This window comes from Tamandua tetradactyla, chromosome 12 (genome assembly GCF_023851605.1).
Source record: "Tamandua tetradactyla isolate mTamTet1 chromosome 12, mTamTet1.pri, whole genome shotgun sequence".
NCBI classification, from domain to species: Eukaryota; Metazoa; Chordata; class Mammalia; order Pilosa; family Myrmecophagidae; genus Tamandua; species Tamandua tetradactyla.
The window spans coordinates 78,406,030-78,430,051 of record NC_135338.1 but is presented as its reverse complement, the minus strand read 5'-3'; the positions used below and the strand labels follow the sequence as shown (position 1 = coordinate 78,430,051).

The 24,022-nt window shown below is 35.1% G+C and overlaps 1 pseudogene; it reads left to right on the top strand.

The window, feature by feature from the left end:
* The first annotated feature begins 330 nt into the window (after positions 1-330).
* LOC143651460 (large ribosomal subunit protein uL30 pseudogene) overlaps positions 331-24,022 on the top strand; it is a 43,980-nt pseudogene continuing 20,288 nt past the window's right edge.

Sequence of the window (24,022 nt, the reverse complement as noted above, 5' to 3'; positions counted from 1 at the left end):
ACAAACTTGAACAGCTGGAGAAACTAGAGAAAGAACAACAAACTAATCCCAAAGTGAGAAGAAAAAATAATTAACAAAGATTAGAGTGGAAATAAATGAAATTGAGAAAAAAAAAAAACAGTGGACAGAGTTAACAAATCCAAAAGACGGTTCTTTGAGAAAATTAATAAAGTTAACAAATGCTGATCCAGGCTGACAAAGAAAAAATGACACAAATAAATAAAATAAAAAATGAGAGGGAAGCATTACTAAAGAACTCACAGAAACAAAAAGAATCCTAAGAGGATACTAAGCACAACTGTATGGCAACAAATAGACAACTTAGATAAAATGGACAAATTCTTGGAAATCAACCGACAACCCACACTGCCTCCAGAAGAAACAGAAGACCTCAAGAAACCAATTAATTACAAGTAAAGGTATTTAATCAATCTTAGAAACTACCTCATAAAGTAAATCCTAGGACCAGATGACTTAACAGGTGATTTTTTTACCAATAATTGCAAGAAGAATTAATGCCAATCCTGCTCAAACTCTTCCAAAAATTTAAGGGGAGGGAATACTAATGAATTCATTCTTTGAAGCCAACATCACCCAGTTTCAATACCTGATACAGATACTACAAGAGATGAAAATTATGGGCTCATCTCTTTAATGAATATAGATGTAAAAATACTCAACAAAATTCTGGCAAAAAGAATTATACATCATGGCCAAGTAAGTGTGTTTTATTCCAGATAGACTGCATAGTTCAACACACAAAAAAATCAATTAATGTAATACACATTATTAACAAATGGAAAGGGGAAACAACATGATCATCCTGATTAAAGCAAAAAAGGCATTTGACAAAATCTTGTATCCTTTCCTGATGAAAACACTTCAAAGATAGGAATAGAAAGAAACTTCCTCAATATGCTAAAGAGCATTATGAAATAACCACAGCGAACATTACAATCAATAGTGAAAGACTTAAAGCTTTCCTTCTAAGATCAGGAACAAAACAAGAATGCCTATGGTCACCACTGTTATTCAGCACTGTGCTAGAAGTTCTACCTGGAGCAAATAGGCAAGAAAAAGAAATAAAATGCATCCAAGTCAGAAATTAAGTGAAATCTTCACCATCTGCAGATGACATGATCCTATATTTAGAAAGTCCAGAAAAATATATGACAAAGCTAGTAGAGCTAATAAACAAGTTCAGCAAAGTGGCAGGATACAAGATCAGCAGGCAAAAATCTATACACTAATGATGAGCTATCTGAGGAGGTAATCGAGACCAAATTCCATTTTACAAAGCAACTAAATGAATCAAACATGTATGAATAAATTTAACCAAGATGTAAAGGACCTGTACATGGAAAACTGCAAAACATTGCTAAAAGAAATCAAAGAAGACCTAAATAAATGGAAGGACATTCTGTGTCATGGATTGGAAGGTGTGCTGGCTTGAAACTGTTAGGTATCCCAGCAAAGGCATTTTTAATCCAATCTTGTGAGTGGGACCTTTTAATTAGTTTTCTTCCATGGAGATGTGATCCACCCAATTGTGGATGGGACCTTTTGATTAGGTGATTCATCTAATTCAAGGTGGGCTTTATCCTTTTACTGGAGTCATCTGTGAATAGAATTAAGGCAGAAATTATAGAGAGAGCTCAGAGCTGACACAGAGAGCAAAAACATGAAACCAAGTAAAAGGTGCTTGAAGAAAGAAAATGTCCCAGCAGAAGTCAGGATGACACACAAGAGCTGAGAGAGCCATTTTAAAACCAACCCAGGAAAAAAGGGTCATCAGACATAACTATTTGCATTCCCTTATGATAGAGAAACCTGGACATGATTAGACTTCTTTGAGTAAAGATATCCTCTTGTTGATGCCTTAATTTGAACATTTTCATGGCCTTATAACTTTAAATTTGTAAACTAATATATACCCTTTTTAAAAGTCAACCCATTTCTAATATTTTGCATTCTGGCAGCATTAGCAAGCCAAAACAGAAGGCTAAATGTCGTTAAGGTGTCAATTCGACCCAAATTGATCTATTGATTCATTGCAACAGCAATCAAAATTCCAACAGCTTAGTTTGTAGAAATGGAAAAGGGATTATCAGATTTATTTGGAAAGGTAAGAAGTTCCTCCCAAAATATCTTGAAAACAAAGTTGGAGGACTTACACTTCCTGACTTTAAAACATATTATAAAGCTACAGTGGTCAAAAAAGCATTGTACTGGCATAAAGATAGATATATTAATCAATGGAATTGAATTGAGAATTTAGATATAGACCCACACATATATGGTCAATTGATTTTTGACAAGGGTCCCAAGTCCACTCAGCTTGGACAGAACAGACATTTCAATGATGTTGAGAGAAAAAGGTACCTCCTTCCAAAAGAATTAAAGAGGATCCCTATCTCACACCCTATACAAAAATTGACTCAAAATGGATAAAAGACCTCAATATAAAAGGCAGAACTACAAAACCCCTAGAAGAAAACATAGGGAAGCATTTTCAGGAAATAGTGACAGGCAGCACTTTCTTTGACTTTACACCCAAAGAAGAAGGAATGAAAGAAAAAACAAAGATAAATAGGAACTCCTCAAAACGGGATATTTCTGTGCTTCAAAGGAGTTTGTTAAAAAGGTAAAAAGGCAGCCTACTAAATGGGAAAAAATTTTTGGAAATCACCTATCTAATTAGAGTTTGGTATTCGGAAAATATAAAGAAATCGTACAATGCAGCAGTAAAAAGACCATAAATCAATTAATAAATGGGCAAAAGACATGAATAAACATTTTCCCAAAGAGGAAATAAAAATGGCTAAAAGTCATATGAAAAAATGTTCAACTTCATTAGCTATTAGGGAAATACAAATTAAAATCACAATGAGATATCTTTCACACCTACTAGAATGGCCACTATTTAACAAGCAAGAAATTACAAGTGATGGAGAGGATGTGACAAAATAGGAATACTAATTGACTGCTGGTGGGAATGTAAAATGGTGCAGCAGCTGAGGAAGACATTTGTCAGTATCTCAGAAAGCTAAGTATAGAATGGCCATATGATCTGGCAATCCCCTTACTAAATATACCCAGGAAAACTGAAAGCAAGCATGTAAACAGGTATTTGTATGCTTCATAGAAGCATTATTCACAGCTACCAAAATGTGGAAGAAACTCCAAGAGTCCACCAATTGATAAATGGATAAACAAAACGAAGTATACACATATAATTAAATATATGCACCTTTAAGAAGGAATGAAGTCCTGAAGCATGTGATACCATGGATTAATCTTGAGGTCATTATGTTGAGATAAATAAGTCATAAACAAAATGACAAATATTGTATGATCTCACTGATATGAACTAATTATAAGTAAACTCATAGAGTTAAAATCTAGAATATAAGAACCCAGGAGATAGATGAGGGTAGAGAATGAGGAGTGACTGCTTAATGTGTGCATAATTTTTAGCTAGGAAGAATTTAAGTGTTTTGAAATGGATAGAGGTGATGGTAGCACATTATAGTGAGTGTAATCAACAGCACTGAATAAGTGTGTGATTGTAGTTGAAAGTGGAAGTTTAAAGTCATGTACATCACTATAAGAAAAGCTAGAAGATAAAACATGGGACTGTAAAATATAGTGAACTCTGTCATTGACGTTGACTGTGATTAATAGTACAAATATAGAAATGTTATTTCATGAACTAGATGAATTGTATGTCACTATTAAAACAAGTTCATAATACAGTGTTATATGGAAAAAATGCACCTATTCCAGCCTATGGACTATCACTAACAGTAATATATATTTGCATGGGCAAGGCACCGGGAATCAAACCCGGGTCTCCAATATGGCAGACGAGAATTCTGCCACTGAGCCACCTTTGCACTGCCCAACAGTAATGCTTTAATAGTCATTCACCAACAGTAATAAATATACCACACCAATGCTGTGGGTAAATAACAGAGGGAATAAGGGGTATGGAATGTTTTCGAGGTTTTTTTTGAGTAATGAAAATGTTCTAAAATTATGGTGATGAATGCATAACTAGGTGATGATACTATGAGCTATTGATTGTATACTTTGGAAGGACTGTATGATGTGTGAATATATCTCAATAAACTGCTTTAAAAAGGCATAGATTATCACTTCCCAGTGCTTGCCTGTGCAAAAAATAAATAAATAAAAAAATTTAAAAGGCATAGACTGACTGAGTGGATAAAAAAGCCTGTCCCAACTATATGCTGTTTATAAGAAACTCACCTTAAATTCAAACATGTATGTAGGTTGAAATTGTAAGGATGGAAAAAATTATACCATGAAAAGTGTAGCCAAAAGAGAGTTAGAGAAGCTCTATTAATATCAGATAAAATATTCTTAGTAAAAAATTGTTATGAGGGGAAAAGATAGTCATTATATATTAATAAAGAGATCAATTCAATAGGAAGATATAACAATTCTAAACATATATGGACCTAATAGTAAGGTGTACATACTGAAGCACATACTGCCGGATTCGAAGGGAGAAGTTAAGGCTCTACATTAATAGTAGAAGACTTGATTAAACCACTTTAAATAATGAACAGAACATTTAGATAGAAGATCAAAAAGAAATGAAAAATTGAGTGATACCACTTAGCTCTCACAGACATATAAACAACACTTCACAGTTGACATATCCTTTATGAGTGTGCATGAATCATACCCCAGAATAGACCATATCTAAGGTTACAAAATCAGTCTGAATAAATTAAAAAATATTGAAATCATACAATGTATCTTTTCCAACCACAATGGAATGATACTAAAAATCAATATCATGGAGAGAAATAGAAAATTTACCAAGATATGGAAATTCAATAACAAACCCTTAAACAACCAAAGGGAAAATTAAGAATTAATTTGAGGTAAGAATGAAAATACCACATGCCAGAACATACTGGATATAGAAATAGCAGTGGAGAGAGGGAATTTTACAGTTCTAAGTGCTAACATTACAAAAGAAGAAAGATTTCATGTCAGAGAACTAACCATAAAGCCAGAAGAACTAGGAAAAGAAAATTAAGGGCAAGGCAAGCAGAAGTAATGAAATAAGAGATTAGAATGGAGATAAATAAAATAGAGAAGAAAAATAATTAAGAAAATAAAAAGGTGCTTCTTTGAAACTATTACTAAAATTGACAAATATTTAGTTAGCCTGATGGAGCAAAAATGAGAAAAGGAGAAAATGACTGAACTCGGAAATGTAAAGGGGGACATTATCCTTATCCCACTGAAATAAAAAAGACTCTAAGACATTACTACGAATAAGTGCATGCTGATAAATTAGATAACCTAGATAAAATGGACAAATTTCTAGAAACACAAAAACTACCTTCCTTGACTCAAAAAGATCTCTTCAGAAAATCACAAGTAAAGAGATAACTATGAAACTAATAAAATAGTGAAGAAGAGAAAATATAGACTGTAGCACATTCTATGAGGCCAATATCACCCTCATATCATAGCCAGATAAAGATACCACAAGAAATGAAAAATACAGACCAGTATCTCTTACGAATATAGACACAAAAATCACCAACAGAATACCAGCAAACCTAATACAACAACACATTAAAAGAATTAAACACCATGATTAAGTGGGATTTATCCCAAGTATATGAGAGTTGTTCAGCATAAGAAAATTTAATACACCCTGTTTATGATGAATGAAAAAAACCCCACAGATCATCTGATCCTGATGTAGAAATGCATCTGACAAAGTATCCTTTCTTAATAATAAAATGCTTAGAAACTAGTAATAGAAGGAAACTTCCTCAACATAATATAGCACATATCTGAAAAACCCACATCTCATATAATATTCAATGGTGAAAGATTGAAACCTTTCCTTCTAATATTTGGAACAAGACAAAGATGCTCAATGTCACCGCTGTTATTCAGTATTGTACTGGAAGTTCTAGCCAATGCAATGAGGCAAGAAAAAGAAGTAAATGACATCCAAATTGGAAAGGAGGAGGTGAAACTTTCCCTATTTGCAGATGACATGAGCTGATATATTTAAATTCCTGAAAATTCCACAAGAAAGCTACTAGAGCCATTAAGTGAATTCAGCAAAGTGGCAGGGTGCAAGGTCAACATCCAAAATTCAGTAATGTTTCTATACACTAGTAATGAAAGATCTGAAGAGAAAATCCTGAAAAAATCCATTTACAATAGCAACTAATAGGATAAAAAAAACTAAGAATAAATTTACCAGGGATATAAAGGAAAATGACAAAACATTGCTAAAAGAAATCAAAGAAGACCTAAATAAAGGGTAGGTAATCTCAAGTTCATGGATTGGAAGACTAAACATTGTTAAAAGGTCAGTTTTCCCCAATTGACTTTCCCACATAAGGGGGAGGGTAATGAGTTTATTTTCAGAGTTGGCTGAGAAAGAGAGGCCACATCTAAGCAACAAAAGAGGTTTTCTGGGAGTGACTCAGGCTTAATAATATGTAGGCTTAGCTTTTCCTTTGCAGGAATGTTCATAAGGTCAGGCCCAAGATCAAGGGCTTGGTTTATTAAATTGGAAATTCCTAATGCTTGAGAGAATGTCAGGAATTTTAAAGGTAGAGAAATTTAATATTTTCACATTTTCCCCAGTGTCCTAACTTTTTAATTTTCTGCCCCAAATACCCAGGGATGTGTCAGGGTATTATATTAACCTGTACAGAATAAGATCTCATTCCCTATTCTAGTTTCCATGTAATTATGCTGTTTAAATCAAGTGACCACACAGGTTAAATTACATAGTGTGCTACAGAAAATATAATTTTGTAGCAAATAAACATCTTTTCTTTTGGTCTCTGATTTACATTGGTCCTATCCAAGTTCATTTCATTCATATCTCTAATTGATGTCTAGTATCTTTTCAGCTCCTTTAATAGTTACTGAATGGAGTCATGCTAACTTTCAGAGCTGCAGAATTCTAACACTGAATCTCAAGTGTTACACAGATACCCAAAGATCCAAGGAACTGCCAGTTTATACACAAAGTACTCAGGATCTCAGAATTTAGAAATCACAATTAAAATTCAGGAATAGATGTGACTGTGTAAGAGTGTAAACTCTTGGAACTTTTAAAATGAGCCTTATGGAACATTCTGTACTCTTCAATCATTAATTGCTCAATCGCTGCCCATGTCCTTTCCCTGGATAACCTATGCTCTTGAATTCAATCTCAGTATTTGCTCATTATAGTTAGTTTATATTAGTAAGTGAAGCTTTACAATATTTGTTCTTTTGTTTCTGGCTTATCTCACTCAGCATAATGTCCACAATGTTAATTCACCTAGTTGCATGCCTCCAACTTCATTCCTTCTCATAGTTGCTCAATATTCTATTGTATGGGCATACCAGTCTGCTCTTCTGTTGATCTGTCAGTGTGCCCTTAGGTCACCTTCATTCATTGCAAATCATGAATAATGCCACCATAAACACCAGAGTGCAAATGTCTATTCATGTCCTTGCTTTCAGTTCTTCCAAGCATATGCCAATTAATGAGGTTGCAGGATCATACAGCAACCCTATACTTAGCCTCCTGTGAAACCAAGATGCTGCTCTCCAGAAGGGTTTCACCATTATGCTTCTCTACCAACAGTGAATAGCTATATATCTCTTTCCACATTTTCTACATAACTTTCTTTTGTTCATTTTTTAAAAAGATTTTATTCTCATACCATACAGTCCATCCTAAGTGAACAATCAATGGCTTCTGGTAAACTCACATAATTAGGCATTCACTACTACAATCGATATGAAAAACTCCCACGTCTTTCCCAAAGAAAAAAGAAGATAAAAAAAAAAAAAAGAAATAAAGAATTAAAACTGAAAAAAAGAAATGAGAATGTCATAGAAAAAATTAAAAAGAAATAAAGAATAAAAACTGAAAAGAAGAAACGAGAATGTCATAAACCTCCCTTACATTCCCCTCTTTTTTACATTTAGCATTGGTATACTGACTTTGTTACAATTAATGGAATAATATTACAATGGTACTGTTAACTGTAGACCCTAGTTTGCATTGATTGTATTTTTCCATACACCATTCCATTTTCAACACCTTGCAATGGTGACATTCATTTGTTCTCCTCATGTAAAAACTTTCTTATATTTGTACATTTAATCACCACCATTGTCCACTCAAGGTTTTGCTAAACTATATAGTCCCAGTTTTTATCCTCTGTCTTTCCAACTTGGATCATAAATGCCCCTTATACTTCCTCTTTCTTTCAACCATATTCACACTCAGCTTTGTCCATTATACTTACAATGTCGTGCTTAACATCAAATAGCATTGTACTATCCTTTGGTGGATCTTTACAATCAATCGTATTAAACAGGATGCACTCCTTTAGCATCAAATGTCCAACCTCAACTCTCTTTTTATCTTCTGAAAACCTGAGTTCTTAACTTTAACTCTCATAATTTGATCATTACAGTTATTTCATATTAGTCACACCATAAATTATTTCCCCTTTTGTTTCTGGCTAATTTTGTTCAACATAACATCCTAAAGGTTTATTCTCATTGTTACATATGCATGACTTTATTGTCTTTTACAGCTGCATAATATTTGTGTGCTTCATGTTGCCAATCATTCCCCTAATTCAATTTTTTCCCCAATTTTTTTCTTTCGTGCATTAGAATTTGGTCACTCTGTTCTCTAGTTTGCTTATCCTTTTTTTTTTTTTTTGGCCTCTTCAAATCTGCTGTTGTGCGTCTTTAGTATATTTTTAATTTGACCTACAGTATTTTTCATTTCTGTAATTATTGCTACTTTTCCATTTACTCTTTCAAATTCTTCCTTACACTCTTCTAATGTCTTCTTAATATCCTTTATCTCTTTAACCATATGCCTTGGTTACATCTTATTTCTTCATGTGCCTTGTGATTTTGGCTGATTACTTGAGATCTGATCATCTTGATAAGATTATTTTGAAAGTTGGTTTCCCTTGCTTGTCTAATGTTTTATGTTGATTTACTTTACATTGAAAGTCTCCTTTGGCCCTTGGTTTGCCAAACCAGGGACACAGTCTCATGCAGGGGGTTCAACCCCTTTCAGCTGGCTGTTACAGACCAGGCAATAAAACCACTTGCCAGATTGCACCTTCCCAGTCTTTCAAGCAGATGGAACTCTTGTGCCATCTATTCCCTACAACCCTGCCTCTCCCTGACCACAGCTGCTCACTGGGTAGGGGTCAGACCATGTCAGAGTCCCATACTAGGCTTCTGGCTTTAGAGGGTTGTCCTCTCTAGCCAATTAGAAACAACAGTTTCTCCCTGTTTTCCTGAGGGGAGAACCTCCTTGTCTATCTCAGGTCTGGGTCACTGGAAGTTTCTGCCTCTGGGGGTGGGAGATGGGTCCTGTGCACGACAGCAAAGACTGCTTGTGGCTACAATGGACCTCATTTTCTCCAAACTCCTGTGAGGAAAGACCTTGGGCTGCAGTACTATGAGGTTCAGCTTCACGAAACAGCAGTCAGTCCAGGAGTGCATGGCATTTTTCCAGCCAGCAAGACCTGTACTGGTGCACAGTCACAGTCTCAGGGGTGGGGGACAAGTGCCTGGCATTGCAATGTGGTTCCCTCCCTCACCCTACCTCTCCACTCATTTTCACAGCTGACTCGTGAGTATCCTTGTCCCCTATGCAGAGAAGATCCAGGCTGTGGGACCCAGAAAGTCTCCCTTGCCAGCAATCAGATCAGCATTTCTCTGTGTACCCCTCTCCTCTCAAGGGGAGGGCTTCTCAGTCTTCCCCAAATCTGGGTACACACAGTGGCCAGGCTCAGGATGCAGGGTGGATACTTGGCACCACAGCAGGTTTTCTGTATTTGGGTATAACGAGTCTCCTGGCTCTTCCAAGTGAAAAGACTATAAGTTGCAGGAGTGAGAGGGTTGCCTCCCCCAGCCAGTAGCTCACATAGGCATGTATTGCATTTTGACTACCTGGTCCACCCAGTCACAGGCCTCCAGTGTGGTCATGATTGAGTACACTCACCCCCAGTTCTCATTCATGGTTTCTCTACTTTTTCATCCAGCTCTTCCTTATATTTTGCAGTTGTTCTTCTCTGGCAACTCAAGTACCAGAACCACTGATTTGGAGAGTTACTGCCTGTTCTCTAGTAGTTTTATGATAGGGTGAGTTCTACCTACCCTCATTCTGCCATCTACCCAGATGTCTCTCATATTCAACTTCTTGACCCTCCATTATTGTCACTCCTCTCACTCATGAGTGGTTGACCAGTCTCAGGGGAAATCATCATTCATAGATTATTCAATCTTCTTTCATAGTTAAGTATATAGGTTCTTGTTTTTACCCTCATATAAAAATATGATGAGAGAGTGGCTGTGGAGAAATATTTAAGTCTCTGCACAGAATTCAATATATTAGCATCATGATCACTATGACAAAAACAAGAATTAATTAATAGTCACTGTAAGATGCTTCAGAACCAGGAACCTAATTGCCCAACCCAGGAAATGAGATTACATAGGTCATTCAGATCAAACTTAGAGAACCAAATAAGTTTTTACTTAAGGCAGTGGAGAATCTGTTCCACCATGCCTGTTTCACTGATCTCTATAAAAGAAGGAATGTTAGCAATGGCACATAAACCACCATAACCATCGAACAAGAAGTATAGAGCTCTTTAACTGTCCATTACTCCTCATGTCAATGAATTGAAGCTGATCTGTATTCCATTTAGGAAGGAGGTAGTATCATTAATAATTTCTGTCAGAGTTAGTGATATATTTCTTAAAGTCTTTTCATTTATATGATTCTCACTAATAGAAACACTGCTCTGATTGTTCAAATAAACTATGAATCAATAATTCTCCCGTATAGTGTGCTTGAATACAGAAGAGTTACCTCATTTTGGAGTTCATATGTGAATAGGAATTTCCAGGCTTGATGATTTTTGTAATTAGAGTCTCTGTGTACAGGCAATTCTTGGAATGCTGTTCCTAAAAGTTTTAGTCTGAGGCAAACTGGACAAGACATAATGACCTCAGGGAAGTAGTATTGAGTAGTGGCACATGGACATACAAGAATAAAAGGAGTTGTTCACAACACAGAGAAAGGATCAGCGCCTTCACTTAGCTCAGTTACATACTTGGTTCTCTTTTAGTCTCTTCCAGGGATAAAGTCTGTGTCCAATTGCCCTACAAACATTACTGAATTCAAATTTAGAATTACTCAATATCTGATTAATAAATTATAATAATTGTTCTTTCTCTGTGACAGAAAGACATTAGCAAATCCACAGGTTGATTTTTTTTATGTTCATTTGTCCATGTAGCTGTGCATGGAAATGTTATTGGGTGTAAGTACCTGTGTTCTCCTTTGATAAGTCCAGACATTTTTTTTTTCTTTATCGTGGGCATCTGGTAATGGATAGCATCTCCAGATGGATACCTTAGTAAGATTAAGGGCAACATCTATTCAGAATGGTATTAGAATGGGTATGTTCTAACCTAGAAATCTAAGGGGATAGAAAAGAGAAAACGGGCCATTATAGTAGACAACAAAAAAAGGGGCTTGTGAAAATGAGAACAATTATTATAAGCAAGCAGATAAAACAAAACAAAACAATTATTAAGCCAGGATCTTTGTCCAATGGCTTGGGAACAAGCTATCCACAATTTATGGTCATCGGTTTGTTCCAAAAATCTTTGGTCAGCGATCTGTTTCCAAAGATCAGCTACATGTAGAGAATCTCTGCAAATACTCAGTTTGAGGACCCCTATTGGAATAAACTTCCAATTGTGTGGAATTTTGAATTGCTTTTTTAGTTGTGAAATATGAACCCAAGGATTGATTTTTATAGTTTCACTGCTGTATATGTTGTTAACAGTAGCCAATGAAGTTCCTTTCTGGGAGGAATGAGCAGACTTTTTCTCTGATGTCTCTTCTGATAGATGAAATCTCCTGGTTGAAGGATATTAAGAGGCTGTTTTAGAAAAATGTGGGAAGGTGTCTTTACTATGTTGATCAAAGGACTGGGTACAATATATAAGTCTCTTGCAAAGTTTAGCCATGTCTGTATGCAGTAAGGCAGTAATTTATCAGAGGGGAAATCCCTAAATGGATGGGCCTTCTAGTTACCAATTCCCAGGGATTTAACTGATGTGTCATGGGAGTGAACAGTATGACCATATGAGCCAGTGAGAGTATCGTTGGATAAAGAAGTTTAAGGGTCTGTGAAAGTTTTGTTAATTTTAATTTAAGGATACCAATGGCCTTTCAACATTTCCAGAATATTGTGGACAGTAAGGACAATGTAGTTTTGACTAAGAGATAATGTCTTAGAGATTTCTTTTATATAGGCCCTCAAAGTGTGGGTCTCCCATTATTTGATATAAAATTTGGATTGAAAACACAAAATCAAGCACCATTTTAGCAATGCCAGGGCTGTAGATTTTCAGCTACAAAATGCTCCAAACTATCCTAAAAATAGATATAAAATAACTAAAATATAGCCAGGTTCTATGGTGGATGAAAGCTGTATGAAGTCTATCTGAAGATGTTTAAAAGACCCTTGAAGCATTCATGGTCATGTTCCATCTACATAGTTTTCCCAGGAATATATTGTTGACAGATGACACAAATATATTAGACCCTAATATAACATCAACATTGTAGAATTTATTTATTTATTTATGTCTTTATTTCTTACTAATATTTTTTGTTAGAAAAGTTTTATGTTTATAGGAATATCATGAAATATATAGTCATTTACTACTCTACTATTAACATCTTGCATTAATGAGAACATTTGCTATAATTCATGAAACAACATTTTTATAAATGTACCATTAACTATTGCCCATCATTAACAAAATACTTCATTGTGTTCTACAGTCATGTTTTTCTTTTAATTTTTATTCTAAAGCATATTTATAACCGATTTCCTTTTTTAGCCAAATTCACATATACAATTCAGTGCTATTAATCAAATTCACATCGTCATGCTAATATCACCATATCTATTACCAAACTTTACAAGCAATCCCAATAGAAATTCTATGCAGTTTAAGCATTAACTCCCTATATAACGCAGTCCCTTGTAACATATATTCTAGATTCTGACTCTATGAATATTTTATTCTAATTTTTTCAAATCAGTGAGATGAAGCAATATTTGTGCTTTCATGTCTATCTTAGTTCACTCGACATGATGGTTTCAAGGTTTATCCATATTGTTGCATATATCAAGACTTCATTCCTTTCTATGGCTGAATACTGTTCCATTGTATGTACATACCACATTTTGTTTATACATTCATTGGTTGATGGATATTTCTGTTACTTCCATCTTTTAGCAATTGTGAATAATGCTGCTATGAATATCAGTTTGCAAATACCTCTTTTAGTCCCTGGTTCTCAATTCTTTTGGTTATATACCTAATTGTGGGATTGTTGGGTCATATGGTCATCTATGTTTAGCTTTTTTGAGGATCAACCAAACTGTCTTCTGCAGCAACTGCACCATTTTACGTTGCCACCAGCAATGAATGAGTGTTTCTACTCTCTCATCCTTTTCAACACTTGTAATTTTCCATTTTTTAATACCAACCAATTTTCATTGGTGTGAAATGGTGTCTCATTGTGGTTTTGAGCTGCATTTCACAGATGGATAATGACATTGAGCATCTTTTCATGTGCTTTTTGGGCATTTGCATATCTTCTTTAGAGATATGTCTGTTCAAGTCTTGTGCCCATTTTAAAATTTGGTTATTTTTCTTTTTGAATTTAAATTAAAGGATTTCATTATATATTCTGAGTATTAAATCCTTACTGGATATGTGATTTCCAAATATTTTCTCCCATTGTGTAGGTTGTCACTTTACTTTCATGATAAAGTCCTCTGAGGCACAAAAGTTTTAATTCTGATGAGTTTCTATCAGCCAATTTTTCCCTTTTGTTGCTTGTACTTTGGGTATAAAGTATGAATCATTGCCTAACATAAGGGCTTGGAGATCTTTCCATTAGGAGTTTGATAGCTCTAGTCCTTAGATTTATGTCTTCAATCCATTCTGAGTTGATTTTTATATATGACGTTAGGTAGAGGTTCTCTTTTTTTTTCTTTTGCAAATGGAGATACAGTTATCCCAGCACCATTTTTAAAGAGACTGTCCTTTCCCAGTGGTGTGGACTTTGACCCCCTGTCAAAAATCTGTTGGTCATAAATATGAGGGTTGATTGCTGAGCTCTTAATTTGATTCCATTGTTCTATATGTCTATCCTTGTGCCAATACCATGCTGCTTTGATTACTGAGGCTTTGTAATAAAGTTTCAGGTTGGGAACTATGAGTCCTTTAACTTTGTTTTTCTTTTTCAATATTGTTTAACTATTTGGAAACCCTTGCCCTTTCATATAAATTTGATAATTGGCTTTTCCATTTCTGAACAAGAAGGTGGTTGGAATTTTGATTGGGTGGGATTGCATTTAAATTATAAATGGCTTTGGGTTGGATTGATATTTTAATGATATTTAGTCTTCCAGTTCATGAATACAGGATGTACTTCCATTTACTTGGATCTTTTTTTTTTCTTTTCCAGTTGTCTGTGTACAAGTACTTTACCATCCTTGATTAGATTTATTCCTTGGTAATTGATTCTTTTGGTTTTAGTGTAAATGCAATTTTGTCTTGATATACTCCTCAGATTGGTCATTACTAGTGTATAGAAACACTACTGATTTTTGTATTTTGATGTGTACCTGCCAGTTTGCTGAATTCAGCAATTAGTAGAATTGTTGCTGTTGTTTTGGACTTTCTACATTTAGGATCATGTCATCTGCAAACAGTGAAAGTTTTACTTCTTCTTTTCCAATTTTGATGCTTTTTATTTCTTTTTCTTGCCTAATTGCTCTGGCAGAACTTCAAGTACAATGTTGGATAACAGTGGTGACAATGGGCATCCTTGTTTTGTTCTAGACCTAACGGCAAAAGACTTCAGTTTTCACCATTGAGTATTGTTAGCAGTAGGTTTCAAATATATTCCCTCTATCATGTTGAAGAAATTTCCTTCTAATCCTGGTTTTCTAAGTGTTTTTCTCAGCAAAAGATACTGGATTTTGCCAAATGCATTTTCTGCATCAATTGTGATCATCATATGATTTTTTCCCTTCATGCTGCTAATATGATGAATTACTATAATTGATTTTCTTATGTTGAACCACCCTTGCACATCACTTTATCATGCTGTATAATTCTTTTAACATGCTGTTGGATTCAATTTGCTAGTATTTTGTTTAGGATTTTTGCATCCATATCCATAAAACAAATCATTTGTTTATTCTATTTTCTTGTGGTATCTTTATCTGGCTTTTGTAGGAGGGTGATGCTGGTCTCATGGAATTAATTAGGTAATGTTCCCTTCTCGTCAATATTTTTGAAGAGGTTGAGCAGGATTGGTATTAATTCTTCTTGTGATGTTTGCTAGAATTCACCCATGAAGCCATGTGGGCCTGGGCTTTTCTTTGAATTAGTCTGTTCAGATCTTTTATTCTTCTAGAGTGAACATAGGTTTTTCACGTGTCTCTTGGAATTTTTCCACTTCCTGTACTTTTTCTAATTTGTTAGCATACAGTTGTTCACAGTATCTTCTCATGATTGCTTTTATATGTTTGAGGTCAGTAGTAATGTTGCCCCTCTCATTTCTGATTTTATTTATTGTTGTACTCTCTCTTTTCTTCCTGTCAGCCTAGCTAAAAGTATTAATTGTATTGATCTTTTCAAAGAACCAACTTTTTGACTTTGTTAATGCTCTGTATGGTTTTTTATCCTCTATTTCATTTATTTCTGTTTGAATCTTCTTTCTCCCTTCTTTGGGTTTGGTTTGCTATTCTTTTTCTAGTTCCTCCAAGTGTACATTTAAATTTTTGCTTTTAGATCTTCCTTATTTTTTAAAGTAAGCATCTAGGGCTATAAATTCTCCTCTCAGCACTGCGTTCACCACATTCCATAAGTTTTGTTCTGTTGTGTTCTCACTTTCAGTTTTTTCAAGATATACACTGATCTCCTTTGTAATCATTTTTTTTTGACTCATTGATTGTTTAAACGTGTGTTATTTTACCTCCATATATTTGTGGATTCTCCAGTTTCTGCCTATAATTGATATCCAGCTTTCATCCCATTGGTTCAGAGAAGATACTTTGTATGATTTCAACCTTTTACAATTTATTGAGACTTGGGTGCATGGGTGGCTCAGTGGTAGAATGCTTGTTTTCCATGCAGGAGATCCGAGTTTGATTCCCAGACCATATACACCCCCTCAAAAAAAATTATCGAGACTTGTTTTGTGACTGAGTATTTGGTCTCTCCTGGAGAATGATCCATGTGGACTTGAAAAGATTGTATTCCCTGCTGTTTTGTGGTGCAATATTCTGTATATGTCTGTTAGGCCTAGATCATTTATCATATTATTCAAGTTCTCTGTAATCTTCTGACTAGGTATTATATCTATTGAAGAGAGCAGTATATTGGTGTCTCCAACTATTATTATATAAATATCTGTTTATACCTTCTATTTTGCCAATGTTTGCATCATATATTTTGGGGAACCGTGTTAGCATAAATACCTATGATTGTTGTTTCTTTCTGGTGCTTTGTCACTTTCATTAATATATAATGTCCTTTGTCTCTCATAATAGCTTTGAATTAAAGTCTATTTTTTTCTGATATCAGTATAGTTACCCCAGGTCTATTTTTGTATGTTTGAATAGATAAACTTTTTCTATCCTTTCACATTCAATCTATTTGTGTCTTTGTGCTTAAGGTGATTCTCTTGAAAACATCATAGAGTTAGAGGCAGCCTTGCTATCCATTCTATCAATACGTGTCTTTTGAGTGGGAACTTTAATCCCTTAACATTCAGTGTTCTACTGTATTGGCAAGACTTCAGCCATTTTGTCCTTTGGTTTTATATGTCTTGTGTATTTGTCTCTGTTTTTCTTTATTGCAACCCCCTTTTCTATGTAGTTGATAGTTTGTGATGTTTCCATCTGATCCCTTTCTCATTTCTGTTTCTGAATATTTTAAATATAATTTCTTTATGGTTACCCAGGGTTTTCTTTTACACAGCCTACGGCCATAACCAACTAATTTGAAAAGATGTCACCTTAGCTTCAATAGCATCCATGCCGTCTTCTCCCATAGCCCTCCATTTCCCCTCTTATTATCGATCTGTTCCACATTACCTATTTATATTTTGCATGTCCATTATCAGGAAATATGAATTTTTCTTGTTCATCTGTATTCCGATTCTCTTGGAACTAAAAAATAGAGTTCCATATTGAGGATATGGTACTAATTTTGTTATTACAATTTTAGTTACCATTACTGAAGAGCTTCATTTTTCAAACTACTTCAAGTCACTCTCTCCTGTCTTTTCTTTTCAACTTGGAAAAATCCCATTAGTAGTTCTTGTAGGCAGGCTTTTGTTGACATACTCTTTCAGTTTCTGTTTATCTGTAAATATCTTTTTAAAAAACTCATTTTTTCAGACTTCCGGAGAAGATGGTGGCTTAGTAAGATGCGCGGGTCTTAGTTCCTCCTCCAGAAAAGCAACTAAAGAAACAGAAACAATACGAAACAGCTCCCGGAGTCACGACAGAGACCAAAAAGACAGCGTACCCCATTCTGGAACAGCTGAACGGGCAGGGAGAATCTGCTGCGGTGAGATACCCGAGGGGCGCGCGTTTTCCCGGCCGGGGCGGCTGGCGACTGGGGTCCCCTCCACGCACGTGGCTCCCTGGTCTGACTGGGAACGTTGGATAGCGGGGCCCTCCCGTCACGCTTGGCGTCTCGGGCCAGCTGGGCAATTTGGACCGGCACTCTCCCAAGCCGCGGCGGCCAGCGACCCCCGCCTCCACGCGCGGTTTCCCGGGCCGACTGCCGTGCAGACAGATGAGCGCCACGAGCGCCACCTACTGGGCAGGAAAAGAAAAACAGAACCCAGAGATTTCACAGAAAAAGCTTTCAACCAGCTGGGTCCCACACCCAGGGAAATCTGATCAAATGCCCAGACACCAGCAGAAAATAATGGATGACGCTCGGAAAATTGAAGATATGGCCCAGTCAAAGGAACAAACCAATAGTTCAAATGAGATACAGGAGCTGAGACAACTAATGCTGAATATACGAACAGAAATGGAAAAACTCTTCAAAAACCAAATCAATAAATTGAGGGAGGACATGAAGAAGACATGGGCTGAACAAAAAGAAGAAATAGAAAATCTGAAAAAACAAATCACAGAACTTATGGGAGTGAAGGACAAAGAAGAAAAAATGGAAAAAACAATGGATACCTACAATGGTAGATCTAAAGAGACAGAAGCTACAATTAGTGAACTGGAGGATGGAACATCTGAATTCCAAAAAGAAACAGAAACTATAGGGAAAAGAATGGAAAAACTTGAGCAGGGGATCAGGGAACTGAATGACAATATGAAGCGCACAAATATACGTGTTGTGGGTGTCCCAGAAGGAGAAGAGAAGGGAAAAGGAGGAGAAATACTAATGGAAGAAATTATCACTGAAAATTTCCCAACTCTTATGAAAGACCTAAATTTGCAGATCCAAGAAGTGCAGCGCACCCCAAAGAGAATAGACCCAAATAGGCATTCTCCAAGACACTTACTAGTTAGAATGTCAGAGGTCAAAGAGAAAGAGAGGATCTTGAAAGCAGCAAGAGAAAAACAATCTGTCACATACAAGGGAAACCCAATAAGACTATGTGTAGATTTCTCAGCAGAAACCATGGAAGCTAGAAGACAGTGGGATGATATATTTAAATTACTAAAAGAGAAAAACTGCCAACCAAGACTCCTATATCCAGCAAAATTGTCCTTCAAAAATGAAGGAGAAATTAAAACATTTATAGACAAAAAGTCACTGAGAGAATTTGTGACCAAGAGACCAGCTCTGCAAGAAATACTAAAGGGAGCACTAGAGTCAGATACGAAAAGACAGAAGAGAGAGGTATGGAGTAAAGTGTAGAAAGAAGGAAAATCAGATATGATATATATAATACAAAAGCCAAAATGATAGAGGAAAATATTATCCAAACAGTAATAATACTAAAAGTTAATGGACTGAATTTCCCAATCAAAAGACATAGAATGGCAGAATGGATTACGACCCAGCAATACCACTGCTAGGTATCTACTCAAGGGACTTAAGGGCAAAGACACAGACGGACATTTGCACACCGGTGTTTATAGCAGCATTATCTACAATTGCAAAGAGATGGAAACAGCCAAAATGTTCATCAACAGACGAGTGGCTAAACAAACTGTGGCGTATACCTACGATGGAATATTATGCAGCTTTAAGACAGACTAAACTTATGAAGCATGTAATAACATGGATGGACCTAGAGAACATTATGCTGAGTTAGTCTAGCCCAAAACTAAAGGACAAATACTGTAAGGTCCCCCTGATGTGAACCGACATTCGAGAATCAGCTTGGAATATATCATTGGTAACAGAGACCAGCAGGAGTTAGAAACAGGGTAAGATAATGGGTAATTGGAGCTGAAGGGATACAGACTGTGCAACAGGACTAGATACAAAAACTAAAAAATGGACAGCACAATAATACCTAAGTGTAATGTAACTATGTTGGAACACTGAATGAAGCTGCACCTGAAATATGTTTTTTTGTTTGTTTGTGTGTTTGTATCTTTTGTTTTTGTTTTTTTTCTTTTTCCTTTTTATATATATATATTATTAGCATTATTATTTTAATTCTCTTCTCTATATTAACATTCTATATCTTTTTCTGCTGTTTTGCTAGTTCTTTTCCTAAATCGATACAAATGTACTAAGAAATGATGATCATACATCTATGTGATGATACTAAGAATTACTGAGTGCATTTGTAGAATGGAATGATTTCTAAATGTTGTGTTAATTTCTTTTCTTTTTTTTGATTAATAAAAAAATTAAAAAAAAAAAAGAAAAAACTCATTTTTGAAGGACAGTTCTACTAGATAAAGCATTTTTGGCTGGCAGTTTTTCTCTTTCAGTACCTTAAATATATCATACCACTGCCTCCTCACCTCTAGTTTCTGATGAGAAATCAGCACTTAACCTTATTGAAGATCCTTTGTATGTTTCAAACTGTTTTTATCTCATTCCTTTCAGAACTCTCTCTTCGTCTTTAGAATATGACATTCTGATTAATATATGTCTCAGAGTAGGTCCATTAAGATTTATTCTGCTTAGAGTACATAGTACTTCTTGGAGATATATATATATATATATATATATATATATATATATATATATATATATATATACATATATTTCTTCCATAAAAGTTGAGAGATTTTTGCCCGTAATTTCCTCAAATATACTTTCTGCTCCTTTTCATTTCTCTTTTACTTTTGGGAAATCCATGATGCATATGCTTGTACACTTCATGCTTTGACTCAAATCCCTGAGACACTGCTCAATTTTTTTCTCTATCTATTCTTCAGGCTATATGATTTCAGTGGACCTATCTTCTAGTTTGCTGATTCTTTCTTCTGCTTGTTCCAATCTTGTTATATGCCTCCAGTGTATTTTTAATGTTATCATGACTTTAATCCCGTAATTTCTGTTATATGTTTCTTTTTAGAGTTTTAAATTATTCTTTATGATCACATATTTTCTTCTTAGTATCCTTTAGCTCTACATCCATATTTTCCTTCATCTTCTTGAATTGATTTAGAAAATTTGTTTGAACTTCTTTGATTAGTTATTCCAAATTCTGTGTCTTCTCTGAACTTTGAATTTGTTCCCTTGAGTGAGCCATATCTTTCTGTTTCTTAATATGGCTTGATTTTTTTTTCTTATTCTTTGGCTTTTGTTTATTTTGATGTGTTAAACTCTAAAGGTAAGTTGTCCCTCTTGTCTAAGGTTTTATTATTGATTGGTTTTGTGTTAAGGTTCTTCTTTGATGCTTATTCCAACTTATTCAGGACCTTTAGAGTAGCCTTGGCTCTTTTTAATCTGATTCTTGCCCTGGATATGTGGTACACATTTTTTAAATGTTTTTTATTGTGTAATATAACATATATATATATATATATATAATAAAGTAATATATAACTTTAATAAGTAGTTCTAGAACAGATTTCAACGTTTGATAAGGGTGACCATTTCACATTTTCAGGTTTTTCCTTCCAGCTGCTTCAAAACATTGGAAGTTTAAAGAAACATCATCATAGTGATTCAGCAGTCATACTCATTCATTAAATCCTATCCACTCTGTTATAACTCCTCCCTCTCCTTTGATCCTACTCCCAACATGTAGAGGTCTTTGGGCAATGCCTATGCTAACTTTTTCATGTTGAAAAGGGTGTCAACAATATATGATAGGGAGATGAAATTAGTGGATATTATATAGGAGGGGCTGGCCCCTCTGGGTTTCAGGACTTATCTGGCCTAGGAACACACTGGAGGTTATAATTTCACTCTTTGAAAAAGCTTCCCTTTTGGTATTTCTTCTTCTAGAATCTTGATCTATTCCATTTGTTTTTGTGCAGAATTTTTCCCCTAGATCCTATGATTTTTTAAAGTTCTCTCTTTTGCTTGATGCCCCCTTTTTCTTATACTTTTCAGTTCTAGTTTTTATCCTATCTTTTTATCTAAGAAGTTCAGTTTCCTACTCTTTGTATTCTCTGAGGCTTTTGTGTCTCCAGTTTCTTTCCTGTTATGTAATCTCATTTTCAGTACCCATAATGGGTCAATGCAGAAAGGTGGGTTAATCCAGAATGTTCCATTTTGCATTTAAGCAGTCCAGTGAAAAGAGTCTGGATTGAGTGCACACACCTCTTGCAAAAAGTTCTGCCATGGTCCCCCTCTTTTATTTTCCCTTTGGAGCCCTCTTATACGTGGCACTTCTTGGTCACTTGTCTTGTGCCTTGGGTCTCTTTGGAATTTCAGCCCTATGCCTGGATATTAATGGAATTCTAATGTGCTGTTGTGGAAGGGTATATAAACTGCATCTGCAGCAGGAAGAAACTGGGTCTTACTATCACTGTGTGACTCCCAAGCTGCACAGGACTAAGTGAGGATGAAGCTTCCGGACTGGAAGGCCTGGGATAGAATCTTCTATTTGATGTTGGAGATTTTCTTTTTCTTTGACTCAGCATCTGTTGAGACCTTCTCTGGTCTCTGTCATCCTCTAGACTTCAAAGCAAGTGGGATTTGTCCCATTAGTAGTTCATTCTGTGTAGAGACTTTTCCAGGGTATATCTTATGTCACCATCTTGCTAATATCACCCCTATATCCACTATTGAGAGTTATGTTTTGAACTCCCCTATTATTGATGGGGAACTGTCTACTTCTCCCTTCAAATCTGTCAATATTTGCTTCATTTATTTTGAGGCTTAGCTGTTATTTGCATATAAATTTATAATTGTTATATCATCTTGTTGAATTAACCCCTTTATTAGTATATAGCATCATCTTTGATCTTTGTAACGGTTTTTGATGTAAAGTGAATTTCGTATTTTAGAATAGCTACCCCAGCTCTCCTTTGGGTATTATTTATAAGAATTATTTTTTTTTATGTCTTTTCATTTTCAACCTTCATTTTTTTTTTTATTTAAAGTAAGTCTCTTTAAATAGCATATGGTTGGGTAATTATTTTTAATCCATTATGGAAATCTGTGCATTTTGACTGGAGAGTTTAATCAATAATCAATAAATTACTGATTATGCAGCACTCTCTTCTACCATTTTGATATTTTTGTCTTTGCAAGTCTCAAGACTTTTTTGTGCCTCAATTATTTTCACACCTACTTTCATATTTCTTTGAATATTTGCAGTGTACCATTTCAGCCCCTTCTCAATTCCTCTGAATATATTTTTAGATATTTTCTTTGTGATTATCCTTGGACTTAAATTTAGTATCCTATGGCTATAACAATCACCTTTGATTTGATATCAATTTAATTTCTATAGGTTTCACAAACGCTTTTCCTATATCACTCTGTCACCCCTTATTTTTTGCACTTGTTACAAATTACATTTTTACACATTGTAAAAAAACAATAGATTTATCATTACATTTCTTTCATTTTCATTTTAGAACTTCTAAGAAGTAAAAAGTGAGGTAACATATAGAAACATATTATACAGTAGCAGCGGCATTTAAAATTACCTATAATTTTACCTTTAATGGAACTCTTTATTTCTTCATGTTTCTGCTACCCACTTTCTACTGTCCTTTCCTTTCAATCTGAAGAACTCCCTTTATGAGTGCTTGAGGGAAGGTCTAGTAATGACAAATTCTTTCATTTTTTAAATTTATCTAGGATATCTTAATCTCTCTCTCATTTTGGAAAGTCAGGCCTGCCAGATATAAAATTCTTGGCTGGCAGTTATTTTGTTTCAGTACTTTAAATTTTTATACCACTGCCTACTTTCTCCCATGATTTCTGATGATAAATAAGCACTTATTCTTATTGGGGATGCCTGAAACATGACATATTGCTTTTCACTTACAATTTTCAGAACTCTCTGCTTGCACATGGCATTCAAAAGTTTGACTACAATGTGTCTGGCATGATCTCTTCACATTTATCCTCTCTGGGGTTCATTGGGATTCTGGAATGTGTATATTTATGTCTTTGTTAAATTTTGTAAGTTTTCTGCTATTATTTATTTGAATATTCCTTTCACCCCTTATCTCTTTCTTCTCCTTCTGGAACTCCCATATTGCATGTACTGGTATGCTTGTTGGTGTCCCACAGGATCTGTTCAGGTTTTTTCCTTGTTTCTTTCTATTCATCTTGAATCATTTCAATTTTTATTATCTTTAAGTTCACTGATTCCTTCTTCTACCAGGTCTAATATGTTGTTGGATACCTCTAGATATTATTTCATTTCAGTTTTTATGGTAATCACCTCCAGTATTTCTCTTTGGTAACTTTTAAAAACTATCTCATTTCTGAGATGCTCATA